This window comes from Phascolarctos cinereus, unplaced genomic scaffold, assembly GCF_003287225.1.
Source record: "Phascolarctos cinereus isolate Bilbo 61053 unplaced genomic scaffold, phaCin_HiC Scaffold_7;HRSCAF=346, whole genome shotgun sequence".
In the NCBI taxonomy this organism is placed as follows: domain Eukaryota; kingdom Metazoa; phylum Chordata; class Mammalia; order Diprotodontia; family Phascolarctidae; genus Phascolarctos; species Phascolarctos cinereus.
In genome coordinates this window covers 12,410,276-12,423,124 of record NW_027556180.1, presented here as the reverse complement: position 1 = coordinate 12,423,124, position 12,849 = coordinate 12,410,276, and the positions used below count along the sequence as shown (strand labels likewise).

Below are 12,849 nucleotides of genomic sequence, written 5' to 3'. Positions count from 1 at the left end.
TTTATTAAGGGCCTACTAAAGACAGAGTTTTGGGGCCTGGGACTAGGGCTTGGTCTATGGGACCACCAGGGATGAAACTCCCACCATCAAAGCAGATACCTTAAAGAGCTCCCTGGGGCAATCGTCCAACCTCTCATTTGGCAGATGAGGACGCTGAGGCCCACAGGAGGGACATGATGTGCCCAAGGTCACCAAGAAGTGAGGCAGCTCAAACACAAAGCTCGGGTCCTCTGGCTCCCACTCTAGAGCCCTTCCTCCTGCCCTGGGCTGCCTCTCTGCTGGGGATACAAGGACGAAAATGGACACCATTCTCTCCTCTGGAGTTGATTTTATTTCGCCAGACAAACCATGGTTCTGCCAAATGGGAAAGGCTTTGACTCTGGGCCTGATTGTGTGTTTGTCATTAGAGGACCAGCCTGGCTGGGCTCAGAGCCTCTTCTCCCCAGGCTGAAGGCAGGGTAGTGACTTTGGGGTCCTCAGGCATTTCTGATACCAGTTACCAAGTTGTAGAGGGGCTGCAATCTGCATTGTGAAGAGTTTTGTTAGCCCTCCCCACCCCAACACACACCTAGTGTTGGAGCAGATGTCACCCCAGAAAAAGCCGGCCAGGCTGGGTTGGTAGCAGAGCAGGAGAGGAGACAGCTCTACAGGAAAGAGAGGGGATGGAATCAAGTAGGAGGAGTTTTAGACTTGAAGTTTGGAAGACCAGAATTCAAATCCAGCCTCAGACCCTGGGCCAATCACTTACCTAGTCTGGCCTCAGTTTCCTCATCCATAAGTGGGCTTGATGACCTCTGAATTCCCTTCCAGCTCTAAAGCGGTGACCCTATGAAAAGCTCTGGATTTCTGCCCAGAATGGAAAGCCATATTCTTAAATTGCAGTCCAGAGAGGGCTGATGAGAGCTTTTCCTTCTAAAAAAGGAAAAATCAAAAAGGTTTCATCTTGCCTTTGTTATTTCCCATTTGTGTGACCCTGAACAAATCATTTCTCCATGAGGGGCTTCAGGGGCCACATCTGAAATATGGGGGTGGGGAGAGGAGGGGGTTGGAGTAGGTGACTAAATCAAGGTCCTGTACTTCCCCAAAAGCCTAGCAAAAAACCTGCTTGGCTGCTGTGGACCCAGGTGGTGGGGATTTCCACTTTCACTTGTAAGGCAAACACCCAAACTAGCAATGCCTCCAGGGAGGCAGGGCTGGATGGGAATGGCACCTCCCCAAGCTGGTTGGTGTGGGAAATTAGGGGAAAGCTGGACGTGAGGAGCCTGAGGGAAGGGGGAAAATATCTGCTTTGGTGTCTTGTGACAATTGGACCAACTGTGTCATCTTAGCCCTCCTGGGATGCAAGGGAAGGAAGAGAGGGAGGGAGGAAGGAAGGAGGGAGGGAAGAGGGAAGAAGGGAAGGAAGGGAGGAAGGGAGGAAGGGAGGAAGGGAGGAAGGAAGAGAGGGAGAGAAGGAAGGAAGAGAGGAAGGGGAGGAAGGGGAGGAGGGGAGGGGGAAAGGAAGACAGGAAGGAGGAAAGAAGGAAGGAAGGAAGGAGGGAAGGGGAAAGGAAGACAGGAAGGAAGGAGGGAGAGAAGGAAGAAAGGAAAAGAGGGAGGGAAGGAGGGATGGAAGGAAGAGAGAGGAAGGAAGGAGGGAGAGAAGAAAGGAAAAGAGGGAGAGAAGGGAGGAAGGGGGAAGGGAGGAAGGGAGGGGCGGAGGGGGGGAGGTGGAAAGGAAGACAGGAGGGAGGGAGGCAGGTGGAAAGGAAGACAGGAGGGAGGGAGGGAAGGAAGGAGGGAGGGAGGGAAGGAAGGAAGAAAGGAAGGAAGGAAAGACGGGGCACAAAAGAAATTCTGAGAAACAAAGTTCAGAGCAATTACCAACAAATGGAGTCAATGGCCTCTCTCATGACCAGAGACTGACAGGGTCTTTCCATAAAGATGAACAAGGTATCAGAGCAAGCTCTTGAGAAACAAGAGGTGTTTCTTCTTCTGCTTAGCTATCAATGATACGTTCAGAATTGAGATTACATCACTTAGACCTCTTCTTCAGAAACCCCTTAATCACCTCCAAAACTTGTGATTCTGGATCACAGGATAAAGGTTCATAGGCAAAGGGATTATCTTCAGATGATAGGAGTGGCTACAGCGGTTTAAATTGTTAAGACTTGACCTTTTAGATTAATCAAGTTTCTCTGTGAAAATGAGTGATGGGTGGGGTTACAAAGGTGGAGGTAATTAGGTAAAAGTGAGCAGCTGAGTGGATCAGTGGATAGACCACGAAGCCTGGAGTCAGGCACATCTGAGTTAAAATCTGGACCGTGTGACTAAAATAGCTATATGACCCTAGGCAAGTCATTTCACCCTGTTTGCCTCAGTTTCCTCATCTGTAAAACAAGCAGGAGAAGGACATGTCAAACTGCTCCAGTATCTCCGCCAAGAAAACCCCAAATGGGGTGATGAAGTCAGACATGACTGAATAACACACTTGACCTTTAAGCAAGTTTCTCTGATATTTGGTTAGACGGTGAAGTTTACAAAGGAGAGAAACCAAAAAGAGAATATTAAATCTAACTTGTTTAAATCTTCGAAAACTAGAATTAAAGAGGAAAGAAAGAAAGAGTAAGGAAGGATTATTAAAATTTTATTACATGCCAAGCTTTTTGCTAAATCATAAAATTAAGGCTGAAAAGGATTCAGTGGCCAAATAGTCCATGCCACATTTTATAGATGAGGAAATCGAGGCCCAGAGAAATGAAGAGATTTGCTCAGGATAACAGGAGCAAGAAGTGGCAGATCCAGGATTCCAGATGTGGTCTTCTAACTCTACATACACCATCCTTGCCAGTGCCCCACAGGGTCTCTATTTCCTGATTTGTAACATAAAATGGTTGGACTGGATGATGCTCAAAGTCCCTTCCGGCTCCGAATCTTATCATTTCCTTAACAAGTTCACTAATCTGTCACCTCCTCCCAAGAAAACACAGCCTCAGTTTCCAGTCTGGTCAAAAATACCATCAGTTGGTCTGATTCTGGTCTTCAACTTTTCCTCACTTTGCTTTCTTCATCTCAACCACAGACCATGGAGGAGAGCACCCAGCTGGAGGGCCTCGGGCCAAACAGATGGTACCAGTTCAGAGTGGCTGCAGTTAATGCCCGTGGCACCTGGGGCTTCAGTCCTCCAAGCAAACTCTTTCAGTCTTCCAGAGGTGAGCAAAGGCCAGGCCAGGCCAACTCCAGGAGAGGGAGCCAAAACCCCTTACCACTGCCCAGTGGTGCCTGAAATTCCTTTATTAACTTAATACTCTCAGTTTAAGCCTTGTATCCTTGTCCCAAAGCAGCCACCCCAGAAAGGAGTAAAACTTTCTCCTGTTTTCAGTGTAATGGGGGCAAACAGGTGAGGTGGGTCCTTCCAGCAAATATTTAAATGGAAGCAGAGTTTGATAGGATGACAGCCCAGGATTCCACCCAGGTGGAGGGACTCACTCATTTGCCCTCATTACACTAATGATTTCTAATCTCCTCCAAGTGGTCTCACTTCATCTCTAAGTATTTCTCACTCTGCTTATAGACTAAGCATATTTTAATTGGGGTTATAGTTACCTCTGTATCATTGGGTCATTCATTAGATTGTAATGTGTAATATACAGAGCTTCATTTGTTTTTGTCTATCTTAGAAGCTTTGTATATCCTTCAGGACCATCACAGTTTTTTTGAATGAATGAAGAATGAATGGATGAATGGATGGCTGAATGAATGGCTGGATGAATGAATGAATGAATGAATGAATGCTTTAGGGAATCAAGGAAGGCTTCTCAGAGACAGTAGATTTTTGCTGGGACTTGAAGGAAGCCAGGAGGTGGAGATGAGGAGTAAAGTCTAAGAACACTGGAAAGTGAGGATTATGGAGGCCTTGAAAAGCCCGAGTGGACTTTATATTTGATATTAGAAGTAAAGGGGATCCACTGGAGTTTATTGAATAGGAAATGACAAGGTCAGACCTGTTTTAGGAAGATCACTTTGAAAGATGAATTGAAGATGGTCTGGAGTAGGGGCAGATTAGAAACAGGAAGACTGAGCAGCAGGCTCTCAAGGTGTGGGGTGATGAGGCCTCAGACCAAGTGGTGAGAGTGGTGAGAGGAGAGAAGGAGGAGTATTTAAGAGATGTTACAAAGGTGAAAATGGCAGGCCTTGGCACCATATTGGATATAGGGGTGAGGGGTGAGAGATAGTGAAGAATCCAGGATGACTCCTAAGTTATGAGTCTGGGGGACTGAGAGGATGGTGGTGCCTCTACAGTAATAGTGAAGGTGGGGGACAGGAGGTTTAGGGGGAGAGATCATGAGTTCCACTTTGGATTTGCTAAGTTTCAGATGTCTACTGGACATCCAGTTCAAGATGTCTGAAAAATATTTGGAGATGCAAGATTGGAGGTCAGCAGAGAGTCTGAGGCAGGAGAGGGAGATTTGAGAATCATCAGCGCAGAGGTGGTTATTCAACCCACCAAGTAAAATACTATAGAAAGAGAAGAGGGGAGGACTCAGGACAGAGCCCGAGGGGACCCCCAAGGTGAGCAGGCATGACCTAATGAAGATACAGCCAAGAAGATGGAGGAGCAGTCAGACAAGTCAGAGTGGAATGGAAGGTAATGTCACCCAAAAGGCATTGAGAGAGAGAGGGTGATCAAGGGTGTCACCAACTGCAGAGAGGTCCAAAAGGAGGAGGACCAAGAAATGACCCCTGGCTTTGGCCATTCTTAGATTCCGGGTAACCCGGGGGAGAGCTGTGTCAGTGGAATGTTGAGGTCAGAATCAGGCTTCAATAGAGTTAAGGGAAAAGTGTCAATTCCAAACAGATAAAGGTTTCCAGTCTCTTGAAGTTCCCAAGTACGTCTTGTTTTGTTGAGATCCGGTGGTTTGTAACATTTACTGCAGACTCAGAAGGAGCTCAATGTGCGGTGGAGGCCAAGGCCGGCAATTTGTAATTTGTGAAGTTTTAGAGGTGTGGGGAGGGCACAATTTCACAGGGAGTCTGTTGAAGTTCTAGGTGCTCCCTTTGAGAACTGTGGTCCTAGAGCGGTGGGAGTTGTTAGCCTTAGGCCTTCCTGACTTGTGGAGGATGGGGGGGGGCGTGACCAGGGACTGAAAGTGAGTTCAGAGTCAGCCCCAGGCTAGACAGCCCTCCCACCATTCTCTGTAAGGGGCGCCGACGGTGCCTCAGCACCTTCTGCCGTGTTACCTGTTCTCATGTCACCCTACATCCTAGTCTCTCGCCCTCTTCCTTCCATTGAGGGTCTGGATTTAGAGTCAGAACCAGATCCCTTCGTTCCCCGAGTCTTCTGAGCCCTCCTAAGGATCCATGCTCGCCAGCACTGGGCATGTGGTAGGCACTTCATTAAAATTCTTGTTGACTGACTGAAAGGGAATCGTGTTGATTCTTTCTCTTCCTGTTGCTCTCCCACCCCACCCCCACCACCCCTGCAGCTCCTTTGCCTCCAGGGGCCCCCCAGAATCTCAGAAAAGGCAATGTCACCACCCACCATAATGGAACTCACAGCATCGTCATGTCCTGGGCTCCCCTCCTGAAGGGCCTCTAGGTGTCCGTCACTACAGGGTCCTCTGGAGGCCCTGGACACAGGAGAACGCCTGACTTCTCCTAAGATGAGGAGCCGAAAAATCACTCCTGCTCTGGGACTTGCATGCCCTGGGACATGGAGAGACTAAATGATGTGTCAGAGGCAGGTCTAGAACCCTGCTGCTGGCCTGTTATCCACTGCATGGTGATGAATGATTGTTGAAATAAGTTCAATCTGGGAAATCCCAGAGGAGCATCATGGGCCGACCTGTGGGTCAGGAAGATTATTCTGAAGATGTACTGAGGTGTCTATTGTAGGCAAAGCCTGAAGCACAACTAGATGGGCTCGAGGCTAGCAGCACCTACCAGGGACAAGTGCAGACCGTCACTTTCTGGGACCAGACACGGCTCAAGAGCGCCAAGTCGCAGGTGCTCCTCGCCATGCCACCGAGAGGGAGGCCGGAGAGTCCTTGGTGGCCGGCCAAGGGGATCCAGCCATGAATCTGGGGGGAGGGTCCTGACTGCTCTGAGAGACTGGCCCAGGTAGGGTCAAGGAGGAAGTGTGGCCTGAGCTAGCTTTGAGGTCGGAGTAACAGAGAGAGGAGAGAGGAGCTCAAAGACACCTCAGTGTGTGAGTGGAGTGCCTGGGAGACCTGGGGACTTGGGGGTAGGAACAGTGAGGCTGTGAACGAAAGAGGAGAGAGGGAGGGAATGAGAGTGTGAGCCAGAGGAAGGGATTCAGGATGAGTTAGAGCTGAGATCAGCAAGAATGTGATGTGACTTTGTGTGCATGTGTGCATGTGTGTGTGCTTGCATGCACATGTGTGTGTGTGTGCTCGTGCCACAGGGGTTTGGGCTACGCTCTAGGTCCTAAGGACCCCTCCCCCGGCCATCTTCCCAGTGTAAAAGAAGGACAGATTCCTTCTACATCAATGAATGTCATCATAGGATGGTCATCACAAATGATGAGGTTTTAGTCAGTTCATATAATCACTAACCAACTAATACTCAAGAAATAAACCTTTATCAAGCACCTACTATGTGCCAGGCCCTGTGCTAAGAGCTGGCGATACAAAGAAAGGCAAAAGGCAGTCCCTGCCCTCAAGGAGCACCCCGTCTAACGGGAGACAACGTGCAAACAACTCTGTAAAATCGAGCTCCCTAGAGGATAAATTTGAGATAATCAGTAGAGGGAAGGGACTAGAATGAAGGCGTAGAAGGAAAGATTTCCAGTATTAACACCCTATGATCCTTTCATGAAGTGTGAACAAATAAATGGACAGATGAATGAATGAAATGAATGAATGAATGAATGAATGAATGAATGAATGAATGAAAAAGCTGTGTAGCAGTGATTATGTGGCAGACTTTACTAAGTCCTGAAGATACAAATACACAAATCAGGACAGCCTCTGCCCTCAAGTAGCTGACATTCTAGCGGGAGAAGACAATGCACATAGGACAGTGGTGGCCAAGGAAGGGTGTTAAGGACTAGGTGCTAGTCCGCTACCGAGGTCACAGGGATGGACCTATAAGCTAATCAACCCCGGTGGTGTTGATTTGATCACTGTTCCCAGAGCTGGTGGTAGAAAGTGGGGCTGGCTTGAAGATGGTGGTGTGGTGGGCCTGGGCCTGGCTAATTAGAGAGAGCTCCCGCCAGTGAGGCCTGCAGGCCCTCAAAGCAGGAGCCAAAGAGCCGGTCTCAGGAGGGATGGCACGTCATAAAGATGGCCAGAGAATATAGATGCTCCACGTGACACACAGCCCTGTTCCAGGTTGTTCTCTAATTCACCCACATCTCCCCAAAGATATGACTTTCTGAGGTCAGACACTGTGGCTTACACTCCCTATTGTGCCAAACACAGTTCTGGGCAGGAAGGAGGTAGCCATAGCATCTCAGTATCTCTGGATTGGAGGGACCTTGAAAACACCCAGTCCAACCAGGGATGTGCTCAAGCCAGCTTTGACCAGAGCCAATTGTTAAATTATCAGTGTGAGCCTTTACTCATTTACATCCAGGCTCTCCCCTTGTTTCTCTCACTCTCTTGAGGGGGAGCTCACTTGAAGCAGAAAGGAGATGAGCTCTGGACCCTGGCTCTGGGGCAGACTTCACATCCAATCTCTTCCTTCTCCAGAAATGTCAAGTGAGTTACCTGCGTCCCGGGAAGGGCCTGCCCTGCGGACGGCATCATCTACAGAGTGACCTACAAGCAAAGGTACCCTAGAAGGGAGTGGAAGGTGAGTTAAGCAGAGACCAAAGCACACCCTCCGTTGGTGAAGTCACAGGCCAGGTGACTGGGCATGAGGGACTGGAGGTCCCCTCAGTTGACTAACCACACCCCTCACCTCACCTTGTCCAATAGACCCAATCACATTTGTCTCTATAATGCTGAGAAAGTGCTTGGAGATCTTTCTATTCCCACGTTATTTATTTATTTATTTTTATTGTAATAGCATAAAAGAGAGGAAGCCTGCCAGCTGTTTTTTCTCCCATGCAAGGCTCGCTAGGACTTGGGACATCAGCACCTATTCTAAACTTAACCTGTCTTTCAGAGTGTCCTAGACACTGAGAGGTTCACCAATTCGACCTGGGGTTGCAGGCCAGGCTGTGTAGGAGGCAGGATGTGAAACCAGGTCTCCTGATGGCAAGGCGGCTCTCTCTCCACTAACCCACATTCCTCTCAGCAGCTTGGCCCTCACAAGAGTGCCAGGCTTCCTTTTCTCTATACTCCTCCCTGGTGATGGGATCTGTGATCCATGAGGAGGCTATCCTATCCAAGCTTGCCCAGCCTACACCCCTTTGTCCTCGGAGGAAAGCAGTAGGGTGCAATGCACAGGATCCCGTGGATCTGGGTTCAACTCCCACCTATGAGACTACCTGTGTGACCTTTGAGCAAGACGCTTACCCCCCCGCCGTCCTCAGTTTCCTCATCTATACAATGAGGAGGTTGGAGTAAATTACCTCTGAGATACCTTTCAGCTCAAAGTCTGATTCTGTCACTTTACCTCAGTTTCCTCATTTCTAAAATGTGGACTAAGGGGGTCTCTCTTGGCTTTATTCCCACAATCCTCTGATCCTCCCATGTGTTTGTCCGGGGGCTCTACTCACCCCCTGTGTTACTCCAGAGCATCGTGGAGACCGCCCCAGGTAGCAATTTCTTGCTGCTTCCATTGAGCTGGCCAGACTTCAAGCATGGTCCCAGTGCTTCTGCTTTCTGAGGACCAGCCTCTCTGTGGAGTTGGCCCAGTAGCAGCAGGCTGGCCCATGGGGGCTGCATTCTTTGACCTCAGGAACTGATTTTCTCCATAGTCCATTTCAAATCCCAAATTCCTAAAAGCACAGGGGATTAAAGCAGAGTTGTTAGTCAACTATACAAAGAGAGACAAAAACAGTCTTTATCCTCAAGCTTTAGAAAATCATCCACCCATCCACCCATCATTTTTTTCATTCATTCAACACATTGTTGGAGCCCTGATGTGGATGAGGTGCTAGAGCATGCTGAATCAGAGTGACCAGGGCACACATGAGTGTTTTCATGTTCTCTTTCTAAGCAGCCCAAGAGGACCCAATCTTGTGTGACACCCAGCACATGGCCTAAACCAGACAAGCCTCGGTGCAGGTCAGTGCTCAATGTCACCAAATCACCGAACCACAGAGGTGGAAGGAGCCTTGGTGACCATCCAAATCTAACTGCCTACCTCATGAAGACTCCCCATTAGAGCACACCTGACAGCAGGCCTCTGCCTGTGCCTGAAGACTCCCCAGTGGAGCACACCTGACAGCAGGCCTCTGCCTGTGCCTGAAGACTCCCCAGTGGAGCACACCTGACAGCAGGCCTCTGCCTGTGCCTGAAGACTCCCCAGTGGAGCACACCTGACAGCAGGCCTCTGCCTGTGCCTGAAGACCCCCGATTGGCAAGGTCCCACCACCTCCAGAACCAGCCCCTTCACACAGAGACAGCTCTCGTTTCAAGGCTCCATCTTGTAACTCCCTTCCCCTAAGGAGCCAAGTAGAACCAGGCTAATCTCCCTTCCACAGGTAGCTCATTAAATATTTGGAATCCTAAGATGGTGATGTAGAGCTTTGGAGAACCTCAGAAGACATCCAGGCCAACCTCCCAATTTTACACTTGAGGAAAAAGAGGCCCACAGGGTCACTAAGTGGTAGATCCAGGATTTGAACCCAGGTCCTCTGACTAAATCCAACTTTCTTTCCTCTGAACCACCCTGCCTTTTTTACTGCCACCATATTCTCCCTAAGCCTTCTCTTCTCAGGCAAAGCATGCCTAGTTCCTTCAGTCCATCCTAATATGGCATGGTCTGCTTCGAGAACAAAGGACAAAAACAATATGGCATGGCCATTCTCCAGTTTATCAATTCAAGAATGCACAGGACATATCTAGGCAAAATTTGTAATTCACCTGGCTCACCCAACCCATTTTATAGATGAGAAAACTTAGAGTCAGACAAGAGAAATAACTTATTCAAGGTCACACAGGAGGTTGGTGGCAGTGGTGGGAGTAGATCTTTGGTCTTCTGACTTGCAAACCAGGGCTAAGTTCCACTGTCTCAGGGTAGTCCTTCATCTGGGGAAAAATTAAGTTTGACTTTGGGTGTTCCCAGCTTGGCCCTTTCGTTTCCTGGCGGCTACTCCCTCTTTTCTCTTTAAGCCTCAATGATCCCTTCTCTTCCAAAATTTGCCCTTTCAAAACTAGGTTTAAAAAGAATCTATGTAATTTCCACTTCCTGACTCATTTATATAATAAAATATCAGAATTTCAGATGAGGTAGAATATAAGCTCCCAGAGGAGAAGGCATTGTGTGTGTGTGTGTGTGTGTGTGTGTGTGTGTGTGTAACCCTAGCTCAGTGCCTGGCACATCTTAGGTGATGAATAAATGCTTGTCAAAGGATATCTCTTGGGAGGTGCAATCACACTTAGGAAAGCCAACCCTCTCTGCCTACAAAGCTAGTCTTGACCTGGGGGGTGGAAAGCAGGGTTGGAAGGCTTTTGGGGAGGGCAGGTTTTCTTTCCATCCTCCATTATTCATGTCATCAAGAGACTTTCCCAGAGTCACACAGGAAGGAAGTGACTGTCCTGCCCATCTCTACCTTCAAATGTTTTGGCCTTCACTTCCCTTTGCTCCCTACCAACACTGTCATCCACACACATCGGGAAGAAAATAAGACTCTTCCCCTTCACATTTTATTGCAGAAGTGGGAAGAAAGCCAAGTCCTGGATGGCTTGACCAGAAATATGAAGAAACAATATCGTCTCAAGCCTAAAATCTTTTCTCTACTTTTTCCATTTGGGAAATGTAGTTCAGTAGGAAAACTATGGTCTCAAAGTAGACTGACCTAGGAGCCCCGCTTTTCTATTCAAGGATGAAGATGCTGATCCCAGAGAGGAAGGCTTCTCAGGTCTTTCCAGGAGTGGCCTAGGAACTTCAAGTAGGAGATTAAATGACTGTTGTTTTAGAGTGTTGACCCCAAGCTATTTTAACATAACATGACTTTCCTTGTTCAATATTCTTATAAATGTTACCTCACATTTCCTTGGGAGGGAGAGATGTCTCAGGAAGGAAGGTTGCCTTGGTTTCCACATCTGTAAAATGGGAATGATGATAATACTGCATAGGATCTACCTTGTAGGGACTGTATGAGTGCCAAATGACATGGTTTATGTAACATAGTTGTGAACACCAGCTATCAGCAGGTGTCTGGGGAATCGGGTTTGTTTGTGTTTCCAGGGTACCCACTTCACCATCACCATTACTGAAAGGAAGAAAGAAGGAGCTGTGACCTTTATCCCAGAACCACCAGTGGTGTGAGCCCCAAACATCAGCTCCACAACCGTCAGTGTCCGTGTCCCATGGGCTCCCAGTGGCCATTCACTGGCTAGGAGCAAACTCTGCCTTCCCTTCGTTCTGGGCACCTGGTCTGCTTGCTAGACCAACAGGGTGAGGACCTGCCCACTGTTTCCTGCTTCTAGCCTGACTTCCCACGGGGCCTGGGACAAATCCCTCCCAGAGGATCAGCTTTCCTATTGTCCAGAGAAGGTGAAGGATGCCCGTCCCAGGAAGCATCCGCCTTCAACCCTACAGCTTGGGAGACCCTTTGATGGAGGCTGACTCAAGGTCCATGTTTCCTTCAATGGGCTTAACATCTCACAAGCCTTCATGCCCACTCTCTGATAATACTGTTGGCAAAATGCCTGGAGATCTTCCCACTAAAGGGGCCGTAGGATGGTGAGCCACAAAGGCCCCAGTCTGCCTTGCTGCCTGACCACCAGGCTCCCTCATCTACCTGCCCTTTCCCCTTCCTCCGGGTGGTGGATGACGCCCTGGGGAGATGTCAGTGTGAGCTCCCTATCGGTGTGGTGGATCCCTGACCAAGCCCTCCCTTGGTGGGAAGGAACGCTGGATTTAGAGCTAGGGGACCAGGGTCCTAAGCTCTGGTTTACTTCTTCTAGCTGTGTGAACTTAAGCAAGCTACGTTCTCTTCCAGGGTGTCAGGTGCCCTTGATGTGAGAACAAAAGAACAGAAGCCGATGATGTCTAGGGGCTCTTCCACTTTTCTCCTGCTGGGGCCCATGACTTCCAGCTTCTGCTTGAAGACCCCCAGTGAAGGAAATCCCACTGCCTACAGAGGAAGCCCAGGCCACTTTGGAACAGCTCTAGGTTGTTGGATTGTTTCAATTGCCTTCATTTACAGGTATATCTCACTCCCCTCCTCTCCCCAAAAAGTCTTTTCTTATAACAAAAAAATCAGAACAAAACAGATGAAAAGATGCGTTGAGCAAAACTCAACAACATATCGACTGAGTCGGACACTACATCTGTGACGCTCACGCCTCGAGTCCCCTGCCTCTGCAGACAAAGAAAAGAATTGCGCTTTCTCGTTCCTTCCGGGCCACGCTTCATTAGCGCACGGTGTGCAACTGATTTGGTCGTTCTTTCCATTCACATCATGGCAGCTGTTGTGTATATCGTTCTCCTGATTCTGCTCACTTGGCTCTGCATCTGCTCCTATAAGGCTTCTCATGTTTCTCCGGATTCTTCGTAGGCATTGTTGCTCAGGAATATTCCATTGCAGTCACACAGCACACCTTGTTTAGCCATTCCCCAGCAGACGGAGGGCCGGTTATTTTCTAGTATTTTATTCGTTAACAAATGCTGCCACAAATATTTGTGGTTTATATGGGGACTTTCTGACTGTCTTTTATCTCGTTGGAGAACTCGCTTAGTACGGGACCTTGGGTCCAAGGGCACGGACTGGATAGCTGTAACTGTTAC

General features: G+C 48.7%; 1 long non-coding RNA gene across 1 annotated transcript; it reads left to right on the top strand.

The window, feature by feature from the left end:
* Window positions 1-2,018: 2,018 nt before the first annotated feature.
* On the top strand, window positions 2,019-11,502 carry LOC110210142 (uncharacterized). Its single transcript, XR_013483360.1, has 3 exons — window positions 2,019-3,191; window positions 7,692-7,794; window positions 11,305-11,502. It is a non-coding gene; the product is annotated as an uncharacterized LOC110210142 (long non-coding RNA).
* Window positions 11,503-12,849: the final 1,347 nt, after the last annotated feature.